This window comes from Rattus norvegicus, chromosome X, assembly GCF_036323735.1.
Source record: "Rattus norvegicus strain BN/NHsdMcwi chromosome X, GRCr8, whole genome shotgun sequence".
Taxonomy (NCBI): domain Eukaryota; kingdom Metazoa; phylum Chordata; class Mammalia; order Rodentia; family Muridae; genus Rattus; species Rattus norvegicus.
This window is the reverse complement of record NC_086039.1, coordinates 11,705,378-11,719,264: the sequence shown is the minus strand read 5'-3', so window position 1 is coordinate 11,719,264 and position 13,887 is coordinate 11,705,378. Positions and strand designations below refer to the sequence as shown.

Sequence of the window (13,887 nt, the reverse complement as noted above, 5' to 3'; positions counted from 1 at the left end):
TTTTTCGGGGTGGGGAGAGGAGTATCCAAGGTGAAATGCCTTTCTCATCCCATGTTGGAGAGTGCCCATGGAAGAGGAGGGGCGTGCCCACAGTGCTCAGCTTTCCCGAGCGCTGCCTCTTCTTTCAAAACCTTCACTGTCCTCTTTTTTTTTTTTAAATTTTTTTCCCCATTTTTATTAAATTGGGTATTTCTTATTAATATTTCAAATGTTATCCCTTTCCAGGTTTCCAGGCCAACACCCCTGTCCTTCCTTTTGAGTGGTGTGTAATCACAGATTCCGGCACATTTGTGCTGTAATCCAACACTACTTTAGTTTGCTGCTCCGACTGACTGCTCTAGGTTTGGCCCCCTGGGATGCTTTCAGATTGGTTTCTATGTCTCTTTGACATGCAAGTATCTTTATGAACATTTCATTACTTTCTGGTACTCTAAGATGCTTCAGGCTTATCTGACATTTTCTCTGTCTCAGTCCTAGAATTAATAAACATTTCTTTCAAGAAAGCCTAGCTCCTTCTATTATAGAAAGCTATTTGGAAATGAAGACCTTGGAGGATGTGGACATATAATAAGTGATCTGAAGTTGCTCTCAACCTCTAATACAGTAATGTAGTGTCCATCCTAGCCCATCCTCTTGCTGATTTGTAACTTCTTCCTTGACTGAATTTCAGCCTTCTGGTTTTTAAAAAAAAAATCAACAAGTAAAATAATCAAACTATAAACAAAATTAAACAAGCAGTTTTTGGAGAAACATTTGCAAACACATGAAAAAGAAAAACATGCTTAGAAAAATAAAGAATTCTTTTGGGTCGAAAAGATGGCTCCTTGGTTAGGAGCACCTGTTGATCTTACAGAGGACCCGGGTTCAATTCCCTGCACCCACATGTTATCTCACAAACACCAGTAACTTCAGCTCTGTGGGATCTGATGCCTTCTTCTGATCTCCAAAAACATCAAACATGTATGTGACAACATATACACATGAGGGAAAAGCATTTACACACAAAATAAGTAAAAAATTCAAAAATAAGACAATAAGAAATTCTTTAAAATGGCAAAAAAAACCCCTAAAGAAAGTGCATGAAAGAGAAATAAACTGGTAAACATCCTTTTACAGCATTTTATAGCATTAATGGCAAAATGAATGCCAATTAATCCAAAACATTATTTGACCTATCAAAATGGAAGCATGGAAGTTATTTATAAAGTATTTGTCACATAAGCATTAGGAACTGAGTTGGTTTTCCCAGCATCTACTTTAAACCCAGGCACAGTGGTGTGTGTCTACAATACTAGCACTGGCAGGACAGAGATAGGCAAATCCCTGGGGTTTATATGCCAGCCAGTCTACCCAATCAGCAGGCTCCATGGACATTTAAACTCCTTGTCTCAAAAAACATGGTAGAGGGCAACTAGGGAAGACACTGGACTCCATTCACACTACCATACACAAGCACAAAGTAAACATGGGTCTGCTCATCTCCATTAATGTGGAGATAAACACACATATTTACAGAAAGGAATGTGAACTACAAATAGCTGTGTGTTGTAATGAATTAGCCAATCAACACACCTGATCCCTGACCCAACTAAGTATCCCCAAAACTCTAAGTCTTAGACTTTCAGATAATTTCAAGTTGCTAGAGCCTGAGGGTATCTAGCCCAAGGGGGAGGGGGTGAATAAGCATCAACACAATATCCAGCAGGCAGTTAAAAGGAATTGGGTACTTAATGGAATCAGAGAGCTTGACAAAGAGCCAGAATAGAGAAGACATAAAAACAAAATCAAGTGGAGTTCCTCAACACTAGGTTATTAAGTAATGAAGCTTACTAGGTCTACCGAATACAACAATCCATCTTTAAACTTTTGCGAAATTTTGTAAAAAAATTACAAAAAGTAATACAGTAGATACTTAAAATAAGAAGAAACCTTAAAAGTACAAACTAAAAAATGTAATTAAAAATCTAGAAGGCAGACTGACAGCAATTCAGCAATGCTGAAGAGAAAACAGACCTGGAAGACAGGACAGCAAAAGCAAGAGATCAGAGGGATGCAAAGTACAAGAAAGAATGTAGTCTACACATAAAATATTATAAGGTTCATCTCTTAAGTATATTTAATTGGCTCTCAAAAATGGTAAGTAAAAGAAACAGAGGAAGTATTTTAAGAGATAATGGCAAAGAAGTTTCCATAACTACAAATAATATCAACACACTTATTTCAGACACTTACAGAACTCTAGGCAAGGTTAAAACACACAGACACAATTCTTAAGATATAGCACAGAGAAAACTTCAGAAAGCAAAAGATGAAGGAAAAATTTAATAGCTTGAAAAATAACACTACTACTTTTAGAGAAATGTCAGATTGCTAGCCGAAATCTCAACATCAATGGAAGCTGGAAAAGAGGGAACGATGTTTAATAGGCCAATCTAGACCTCTCCACACAGAAGACAGCCTCCAGACTAAAGGGAATGTAAGAAAAACCGAAAACTAATAAAAATAGAAGTTTGTACCCAGGAGACTGACACAAGGGGAATAAAACCAGATAAAACCATAGCTCTGCTCAGAGAACAAAGATAGGTAAGTATGGGAGTGAATCTAAATGACTAAATTAAAAAAAAGAAGCTGCTGTGATGTGACTATATGTACCTCATATTTTATTGATAAAAATAGTTAAATGAAACATGGGATATAAGACAAAGGTGATATTCAATGGATTAATGCATTCTACAGAATTTGTACTTTTCAAGACTATAATTACTTATAAATATTTGAATGTACTGGGTTAGGAAGTATTTTGGAATTTCTGGGCTACTCAGTAAGGTGGCAGAAGAATGTTTAAACTCCCTAATTAATAAAAGGAAGCAATATGACAAAAGGTATTAAATTGATCCAAATAACTAAAAGGATAGAATCATGCTAACAGGTACTGCAAGAAGAGTACAACGTATTTATAACCTCAAAAATAAGATAATAAAAATAAATGTAATTTAAACAAAACAAAAACCATAAGAAGATAAGAAAGCACACAAGAAGGCCACACATGTAAATCAACAGGTATGAAGGAGGGAGGCAAGATGGATGGCTAAAGTACTTGCTGTCAACCCTGATGATTTGAGTTAAACCCCCAGGATGACGCATCGAGAATCAACTTCTCCAAATTGTTTTCTGACCTCTGCAAGTATGTTTACGTACACATGTATTCACACACACACAGACACACACACACACACACACACACACACACACACACACACACACACACCCAACTAAATAAAACAGACATGGCCACAGAGCCCAAAGAACAGCTTTATGCCAAAACTGTTTAGAATCCACATAAAATTGACCTTTCCCCTAGTAAAATGCAATTGCTAAACATGGCATACTAATGACCAGAACTGCTGAATATTCCTGCAAATATTTAAAGAACTGAAACAGAAACAGAAACTCTTCTCATAAGAAACTCTTGTTCATGTGAGTTTTATGAACCAATAAGGAATGAAAAGAAAGGTCAGCTAAAGAGAGGAGCTTCAACTACTTTATAAAGCTATTTATTGTAATCTAGATAGGAAAACCTGGTGTGGATAGTACAGCTGTCCCATAAGCATAAATGTAAACAAAATCTAGCACACATAAAAAGGGTTATAAAGCTTATTTATATTTAACAATCAATTTGGGTCAATGCAAGAATCAGTGCAATTCAGTGCATCAGTAGATCAAAGGCTGCTAGTATCTGGCCATTTCAAAATATGCACCAAAAAAGCATTTGATGGAATTCATTTTCCACTCATTCTTATTATAGCCAATGTTTTTCTGGATGCTTTATCTATTATAATAAAGGCAATACAATGAAAAAGAAGTACAACATAATTAGGGACTGACAAGATGGTTCAGTGAGTAAAGGCAATTTCCAAGAAGCCTGAAAACCTGAGTTCAATCCCTGAAACCCATGCAGTGAAGGGAACCAACTGCCATAAGTTGTCTACTGACTTCCATGTGTGTCATATTGCATGTGCCCTCCACAAACAAACAAACAAACAAACAAACAAACAGATGAATGAACGAATGAATGTAATTAAAAAAGAACTGGGATGGAAGGAAACAAATTATCATATACAAATAATGTGATCATGTATTCAGAAAATCCAAATGATTGTAAAAATTACTGGAATTAAAGCCTGCTGAATGGAAATGGATACAGCTAGTACCCGAGAACAAAACTAACAAAACGTAATCAAGTTGTTATCATTCTCTAATATGTATTGATCAAAAACACATCGAATATAGATGCATACGGTCTTCATAGAAAAAGCATAGAAATTCATTGAAAGAAGTCAAAGAGCTAAACGGGAAGCTACATATGTCATTAATGAATTAAAAGATTCAATATTAACACTGTAAGCAGGTCAATTATTCTCAAATTGTTATAAAGATTGAATATAAAAACATTAATGTAAAAATTGCCAATATTTTTTTTTCTGGTGGAAACTGATGGTCACTTTCTAAAATGTTCTTAGAAAATTCAGAAACAAGTATATCCTCCAAGCATGCCTAAAAAGGAATGCAGCTAGAAGGATCTGCTTTACAAGTTTCCAGAACTTGTAAGACAACAGAGTCCTGCTGGCACAATGCCAGGCAAGCAATCCAATGGGCTCGAACTGAGCCTGGAAACAATCATTCATATATGGATGTTTGATTTATGGTAAAGGCTATACCATAGAGCAGGCTTTTTAATAACTGTGCTGGGACAATTGAATCTCCATATGGAAAGACATGAAATTGGACTGCTATTTTACACTGTATCTCTAATCAATTCCAGATGGATGATAAAATATAGGAGAAAATATTCATTTTCTCAGGATTGGTAGTAAATGATTCTTCTTAAGACACAAAAATGCTAACAAAAAGCAAAACAAGTGACAGATTATATTAGAGAATTACCAAATTCTCTTTCATTAAGAAAAACTAAAAGAATGAAGAGAGAGGATTAAAAGTGGCAGTCAGAGACTGCCCCACATGGGGATGCATTCAATATACAGCCACCAAACCCAGACAATATTGCTGATGCCAAGAAGTGCATGCTGACAGGAGCCTGATATAGCTGTCTCCTGAGAGGCACAGCCAGAGCATGACAAATACAGAGGTGGATGCTTGCTGCCAACCATTGAACTGAGAGTGGGGTCCCCAATGGAGGAGTTAGAGAAAGGACTGAAGGAGCTGAAGGGACTTGCAACCCCATAAGAACAATACCAACCATACAGAGCTCCTAGGGAATAAGCCACCACCCAAAGAGTACGCATGGACAGACCAATGGCTCCAGCTGCACTTGTAGCAGAGGATGGCCTTGTTGGACATCAGTGGGAAGAGAGGTCCTTGGTCCTGTGAAGATTTGATGCCCCAATGTAGGGGAATGTCAGGGTGGAGAGGTGAGAGCTCCGGAGTGGGTGGGTGGAGTACACCCTCATAGAAGCAGGGGGAGGGGGATGGGATAGCAGATTTCTGGAGGGGAAACCAAGAGAGGGGACAACATTTGAAACATAAGTAAAAAATATCCAATAAAAATATGTTTTAAAAAGTGGCAATCAGGAAAGGTAATGAGGAAAAACTACATCCCAACTGGCCAAATAAAAAATCTGGCAACACCAAGAGTGAGGAGGGCTATGCAGCGCAGGATAGATAATGGGTGTAAGGAGAGCATGCTATTAGTAATGACTAACAACAGGCTGAAATGACGGCAGTTCCAGGAAAGCTAGGCTTTCCCTGATACTCATTAACTTTCATATGAATAAATACTGAAAGTCTGTTCACTGCAATGCTACATAGTGATGAAAAGGAATACATGCACAAAGCAACTTGGATGGGTCTTACAGATCTAAAATATACACTGTGTGTCTTCACAGAAAAACAAGGGACATTGAATTCCATTATGTAGGCTGTTTATTTGGATGAGATCGCTGGAGAAGCATAAAAATGACATGCCTATTTAAGCTGCCTTACAGAGAAAGGGGCTACGGTCACAAAGCCTTAGAATTAAGGCTTCGAAGTGTTGGCCATTATTTTTATTTCTTAACTTGGGTTGTAGCTATGTGGATGTTCCTTTTAGAGTAATTCCTTAGGCTGTGTATTTATGTACATGAGTTATCCTAAATATGATGTACATGTTAGCTTAAATCTATGAATATTATGTTTGTTAATACTCATATGCTGATTATATAGTAATCCCATTTAGGTAATTGTAATCAAGAATATTAATTGTCAAGTATGTGTGGTGTGCTCAACCATAAATGGGACATTTATATCAAAGTCCCACCTTCAAGGCTCCAGTACTGTTGTGGATGAGAGGGCAAAGAGATTATAAAAGTCAGAGGCCAGGGAGAGCCTAGGCTAAATAGTCGTCATCTGACACGACAAGACTGCAGCACTCATGACTTACAGCAGTTGTGGCTGCCTGCATACGATCTGTATAGAATTCATTCCAGCATGGAGGAAGAAGGGGCTTACAAGTACCCACTCCTAGCTGAAGAACAGTTATTGGCAGTTGAAACCTGCTGGGCGACAGACAGTGACTTTTCTTCAAGGTGTGGCCCCTGGTAGGTTGGCCATGTCCCAATGGATGGCCTCACACTCTTAAGTATATGGGCAGCACAAACTGAACTTAGTGGTTATTGAATTCTCAAGGATGAATAAATATCTATCTATATCTACCTATCTACCTGCCTACCTGCCTGGTTGGCTGCCTGCTTGTCTGTCTGTCTGTCTGTCTGTCTGTCTGTCTGTCTGTCTGTCTGTAAGATGGCTTAGTAGTTAAGAGCACTGGCTACTCTCCTAGAGGACTGGGATTTGAGTCTCAGCACTGACACGGTAGCTTACAACTGTCTGTTAACTCCAGTTCCAGAGGATCTGATGGCCTCTATAGGTACCAGACATGTACATGGTGCACAGATATTCACTCAGGCCAAATACTCATACATTTACAACAATAAAACAATAAAATATTATATTAAAGAGAGTATTAGATACAGCATCATTTTAATAAGGAAATTATCAAATTAAATATGGTATATTCACATATTTTAGTATCTTAGTGCTGTCCTAAAATGCTATTCTCAAAAAATTTAATGTTACAAAAAATGGGTAAGACTACTAAGTAGAAAAAAAAATCAGGAAACACAATTAGGTTTATAAAACAAAGCATTATAAACACTCCATTGATTAAGGTTTGTTAGTGGCATTATTTGTGTCATAATAATTTTCAATCATTTGTCAATCGGTACAAAGTAGGTATATTATACTGATTTTATATACTTAAATTGTTTATAATTTTAAGATTAATTGTACCTTTGAATTCCAGAAAAATCAACTGAATTAATCCAATGGTATAGGCATATAATTTAATTAAAATTATCTTATTGTATTGAAGATCAGATTTAATATGCTGAACAAAAAATACTAGAGTGACAATTTCAAATGTATTTTTCTAATAATAGTATCAGAATATATTTTAATTTCAAATATAACTTCAAAGCTTAAAATCCCTGCTACACTATAAAATCTCAACTAACAATTTGCTTCAGAGATCTGGCCACCTAATTTTTTTCTACTCCATATTAAAATGATACCACAATTACAATTAAAAGTCAAAAACAACTCTGAACTCAAAGCTTATAATTATCTTCATAAGCAATTACATTTGGTTTGTGGAGCGAGTTAATCAACTCAAAAATCCATCTTCTATTTCTCTGTTTTAGTTTACGTAGGATTAGCATAGCAGATCTTGTGAAAGTTCTGACATGGCCACTTCCAATGTTGGCTCTGATAGGCATCTGAGGACTTGAACCTCAGGAAGTTCTTAGTTCACTAACTGAAAAGAATGTCTGCCTGCATCTAAACTGTGCAAACAGCAGTTTACATTGAAAATCTAGTTGTGTTTGGGGAGTCTGGAGGCTGGTACATGCCAGGCATAGGGTACCTATGCAGCCAGCCCTCAATAAAGACTCTGGGCACTAAGTCTCCAATGAGATTCTCCGGTTGGCAGCATTTCACAATTTAATTGCTGGAAAAGACCACTGGAAGCTTGCTCCCTGGATCTTATGCACCGTTTCCTTTTGTTGCATTAAATCACAGCAATGGATATGGCAGCACAGCACCCTTTGAGTGGTAGTCTTGGGGAGCCTGAAATGGTATTTAGAACTAAAATCGATGGAAATTTTTGACCAACAATCAAGAGAAATGTTACTGTGCTGAATAGTAATCTGCATCATCATACATAAAAAATATCAAATAGACTAGAGAAGGTGATTTGAAATATATACATTTAAATAAATTAAGACACTATGGTCCAGATTTTCACTGTATGGTAGGAGACAGAGACATTTTCCCGTAAGTGGCAACTTTGCTGGTAAGTAATAATTAGTTCCACTTAGTTAATGAATTTCGCACACATTCCCTTCCCCATGAATTCATATCAGACAAAAATTAAAGTTAAAAAGAGCAGTTCCAGCCTATTATCTCCTTTGTAAGCTTCAAAACTACAAACGGAGAGTGTTATTTTAAAAGATAAAAAACTATTGTTTTCATGTCAGACGTGTTTAAAATCCATACTTAATTACTGTAAAATTCTCCCTGTGGTATATGTAATCACACTATAATAAGGTAATTAAAATTCCTTAGCCAGCCAATTTAGGATTTACAGCTTAACTCAAGTACCAGACACTACTAAAAACATGCCTGAATGTGCTACTGAGAAACAAATATTTAAATTTTTTTTGGAGGGGGAACACAACTCAACCCTATCTTCAAATCTGAATCTGTATTTTAAAGTAAGTTTGGCAAATCACTACAGACAGGCTCGTATTTAAGAATAATCCCAAAGCAATGGATGTAGAGCCAGCACACAGACTTGTCAACTGTCTTACTGTGGGTGGTAGGGATTAACAATAAAGCATTACTCCTGCTTCAAAGGTCACTCCTCTCACCTGGTGCCTCAAAGACCTGCATCTGTTCAAACTGAACTCAGAGATGGGACCTAGATATGTGTTTGCCTAAGCTACTCTGCACAGTATTTATTTTCTGTCTGTCTCTGTCTCTGTCTCTGTCTGTCTCTGTCTCTGTCTCTCTCTCTCTCTCTCCCTCCCTCCCTCCCTCCCTCTTTTCTTCCCTCCCAGATAGAGTGTTTCTGTGTAGCTCTGGCTGCTCTGGAACTGACTCTAGCCACCAACTTAGAGATCCACCTGCTTCTGCCTCCCAAATGCTGGAATTAAGAGTGAGTGCCACCAAGACCAGCTTGCATTAGGCGTTCTAAGTTTTGAAATCTACTGCTCTGAATCTTTTCCAGTTCTACAATTCTGGTTCTGTGTCTATATTTAAGTATGCTTTATGTTTACAAACTATTTCTAATTATGCATATACCAACTGTTTCCTAAGGTTTTCTAATATCCAACAACATAATTATATCATATAATTTCATGATTGCAACTTAGAAGAAGTATTGGTTACACATAGGCCTAGGAAAAGACAGATATGGATACCAAATTTAGTAACATGCTGGTAATCCAAATATGTTCTTCAGTCTAGCTTTTCCCCTCATAAGAGCTTCCAGAAAGCCATGAAACAAGAAAATCAATGAGCCTAATTTGATTTGTTTCCTCTTTCGCTATCTATTATGTATTGATGTAACATTATAAAACGGTGGAAAGGATCCAGATCCCTCATAACTTGAGCAATGAGCCCTTGAATGCCAGGGGAGCTTACAGCTCTTGCCAGAATACGGACCAAGTCTGGGATAGCTTAATCCAAACTGCAGCTGTACATGCATTTTGTCTCTCGGCCAGTAGGTGGAGGCACACACAAGTGTACCAACCAGCATTGCCCTGTGAGCCCGAGGATCACAGTTCCTAGAGTAACCTGTTTCTGGCTTGTTGGTTGGAATCCAGAAGATCAAGAGGTAGAAAAACTGGGCAAAGAGCTGTGAAGATGGATTTATAAAATAATGATAGAGAAGAAGAATTTTACATCTCTATTTTGGTTCTGGCCTTTTAAAGAAATCACTGTTATTTTAGCTGTGAATTTATAATCTACTTTCAGATCCCTAGAGCTCATAAAAAAGTTCTAAATTTAGGTAGCTGTCATTTAAGATTCATGCTCAATTAGGAAAAACTGAATGTCAAGTGAATATGATATGATATTGAGAAATTATTGGTGATTTTGTTAGGCATGATAACAGTGTTAACATTTAAAACAGGAGTGTTTCGGGGTGAAAGGAAACAGCTGCGGCAACTCCCAGTGGCTAATGGTAACAGGAAAGGATAGTTTGAACGGAGAATGACGAGTGTTTTGATAACTGCTGGAGCTCAGTGCTGCCTTTCTTTACATTAGTCTCCCTTTCATTTGAAAATTTCCAAAATAAAAGGTGGAAAAAAGAAAATAGCTATGTTTTATTAATTTAGGCTAAGATTGGGATTAGGGCACTGATAAATGTTTATGTTTAATGAGACGTCATCTTCAGTCACAGCCGTTGGATTATTTTAATCATGATAGTATCATACGAAATCAGTCACAAAAGCATAAGGACTGCATCAACAGCACGAAGCCCAAATCCCAGAGTTGATGCCAACAAAGAACATCTTCTCTCTAGTAGTGCCATTTTAGGGCCCCTTGACACAAGCTGAATGGGAGTCAAAATCTAGGTCAATTTTAACATGTTGCTTTCTGTGCTTGTCACTTTATGGTATATGATTAAATATGCTTTTAGTTCTCTCAGGAAAAAAATATGGACAGAAACAGGGTTCTTGAGGGAAGAATAAAATTAAAACAGAAAAGGGATTTAAAAAGAATTTTCTTAAAAGTGAGTAGGATGTCAGGAACCCTCTCTAGTCTCAAAGTAAGACCCTACCTCAGCCCTCTTGGATGGCTACAGCATCTCTTGAGGATGTGTGCCTTGTGAAGTGAGGGTGATTATGGGGTGAAGGACTTGTAAGGGCAGGACTGGAAGGAGAAGGTGGGAGAGGGGCTGTGAGTGAGATGTAATCTGAATTTAAAAAATTGACAGTGGCTTCATTCCTGGACTAAATCTTATCATTAGAGACCCTTCCTTATTTAAAGGTGATATTTGTCACTTGTTCATTCTAATGGTGGCCTGTAATGCCACTGTGAACAAGGACATACTCTTACAAATCACAATCTTTCAAATCACTGCAGATACTGATTCTGTTCTCCCTATATTGGATTCTTAGACTACAAAAATCAATACATTCCTGAGTATCCTTGACTCCAATGTCTTTAAGAGCATTTCATTTGGGATTCAACTATGTCTAGAAGTATGCAAAATCTTTCCAAGGGACATGTGAACTAGATTTTTTTTTCTTTAAAAATTACCTATTATTATTGGAGCACTACACTGTGCATGTGGAAGTGAGAGGACAACTTTCAAGAGTTGGGTCTCACCTTCTATCTTGCGGAGGCAGCGTTTCCCTTAGTTTCTGCTGCACTGTGCACTTCACGCTGGCTTGCTTGAGAGCTTCCAGGCTATTATGCGGTGGGGATTTAACTCAGGTCATCAGGACTGGGCAGCACGGCAAGAGCTTTTACCCACTGAAGCCATCTTGCTGGGCTCCAGAACTAGGATGTTTTAAAGCAATCAATTTTCTATTTCCTCTCTTCCAATAACCCAGTCTGCCGGAAAACAAATCCTATGATCTGTTACTTTTCCTTTCATATCTCTGGATTTACAATCAGCGGTCTCAAAAGACCAAGTGCTCCCCTATCCCAGAAGCCTGTCTACCTTCAAAGTCAGTTGGGGAGCGCAAAGACTCTGGAGGGGAAGACAGCCCAGAAGCAAAGCCAAGAGCCGAGGAAGGAAGATCTAGACAATGTGCTCGTGACAGAGCGTCATCCATTTTAGAGTTGAAAATCAATAGTCAGATGAATGACATCAGGATGTCTGTTAATGTTTTCATTACATTCAAAAAAGAAATCAAGTCTGACTGGCTCTATGAGTTGACAGAGAGGATTTCCTTTGCCACGCAGGTCACATAGTACACATTTCCCTAAATGTGGCTACACTGTTGTGAAGGAAATAGAGCTAAAAGAATATTCAAGGTGCTGAAAGAAATTTTCTTACAATAAAAAATTAATTCTTTTTAGATTTTATTTTATACATAGGTCTTTTTGTTTGCATGTATGTCTATGTACCATGCACATGTCTGATGCCTAGAGGCCAGAAGAGGGCAAGAGATCTCTTGCAGCTGGAGTTACGGATAGTTGTGAGCTGCTAAGTGGCTGCTAGGAATCTAAGCTAGGGCCTCTCCAAGAGCAGCCAGTGCTCTTAACTTCTGAGCCATCTCTCTAGCTCAATAATAGCAGTTTTTTATATCAACTTATAGCAGACCCAGCTCAAAATTCCAGCATGTTTGCCAGGCAGTGTTTTGAAGGCTTTTTTGTTCTATAAACACTGCGGTGTACTGCTTACTATGAATACTCCAGGGTAAGAGAGCAGTGTGTAAGGGTGGGAGTGTGGCCTTGTTTTGAATTCTATACACTTTCTAATTAATGTGGCCTAAGATTCCATTTAGGATTTGTAAGCTATTGCAAACAACTATTCAAAACATTGACATCCTATCCAGTAAATAGCCACAGTTAAATTCACACTGATCTTGCACTTACGTGGTTGAACTTGCAATCAAATTTAGTTTTTTGGTTCAGTTCTTTGGATTCAAACTTCTACATAGAGAGGTAATGTATTAGTGAGCGTTCTGTAGGGTAAAATGCCTCCCCGAGGCTCCTACTTCTTGCTATGTAGGTCCAGGTATGTGAGCTTGACCTGATGACTCATTTCTAGCTAATAAAATATGCCAGGAGAGATGTCCTGCAACTTTGGGAACTAGGTTCTAAGACTGATCTCTATCTTTGTTGCTTGCTCTGCCAAAGCTAGTAGCCATCCTGTTGTATGAAGAGGTCCATGTAACAAGGGACAAAGGCATGCCTCAGGCCAATGGCTCTTAGAAACTGAGGTCCTTACTCAGGACATGATTGCTAGCAGCCATGTGAATGAAATTGGAAGTAGGTCTACCCTCAGTAGAGTCTTAAGATGGCTCTGGCCCATCTTGTGAGAGATCTAGAGTCAGAGAATTTATCTAAGTTGAACTTCACTCTGGATGCTCAGAAGGTGAGGTAATACATGGACACTGCTTAAAAGCCACTAAATTTTGGAGTAATATGTTATGAAGCAATAGACAATGAATACATCATCTGATTTTAGTATCTTGATTACTGAAGCTTGAGTATCTTCCTTTCTCTATTTTCCTAATCAAAGTCATGGGTTAATTTTATAGAAAAGATTAAAGACAAAATATTGTTTGTCATCCCATAAAGCCCTACATAATCTCTTTGGACACTTATCCAAGCATCTACAGATTATTTAGTTGTACTTGGCTCATACTCCTCCATCTTGAACAAAATTAAGTGATGGTCAAAGTGAGGTCGTGTCCTAAAATCAAGATACTGTTGGTTGTGAAGTTTCCTTTTATGGCAATATGACTACATGAAAAGAGAAAGTTATGTGCGTTGCTACACATTTCCGCTTGCCAGAGAGACTTCCTATGTTGAATCCTCTGCTCTCATCTGTCTCTTCTTCACTAAGATGCAAACTCAAGATTTCGGGACACTCTAGGTCGTTTTAGAGCCTCTTCTCTGAAGTGTGCTGAAAACTGTAAGAGTACTTGATATGGCCAGCTTTTGTTTCCTTTGCCACTTGTCCTTAAATGAGAAAATCCTTCTTTTTTACCTGTGACTTCAGATCTCTTGAAACAGATGAGTCCACAACTGTTGCTAAACTTGAAGAAAAAGGTGTTAAGATTTTCTGCAACCAACATCACTTAAAACTTTACT

General features: G+C 37.8%; 1 protein-coding gene across 18 annotated transcripts in view; it reads right to left on the bottom strand.

Annotated features, from left to right (window-relative positions):
* Cask (calcium/calmodulin dependent serine protein kinase) overlaps nt 1-13,887 on the bottom strand; it is a 343,504-nt gene that overhangs the window by 196,567 nt on the left and 133,050 nt on the right.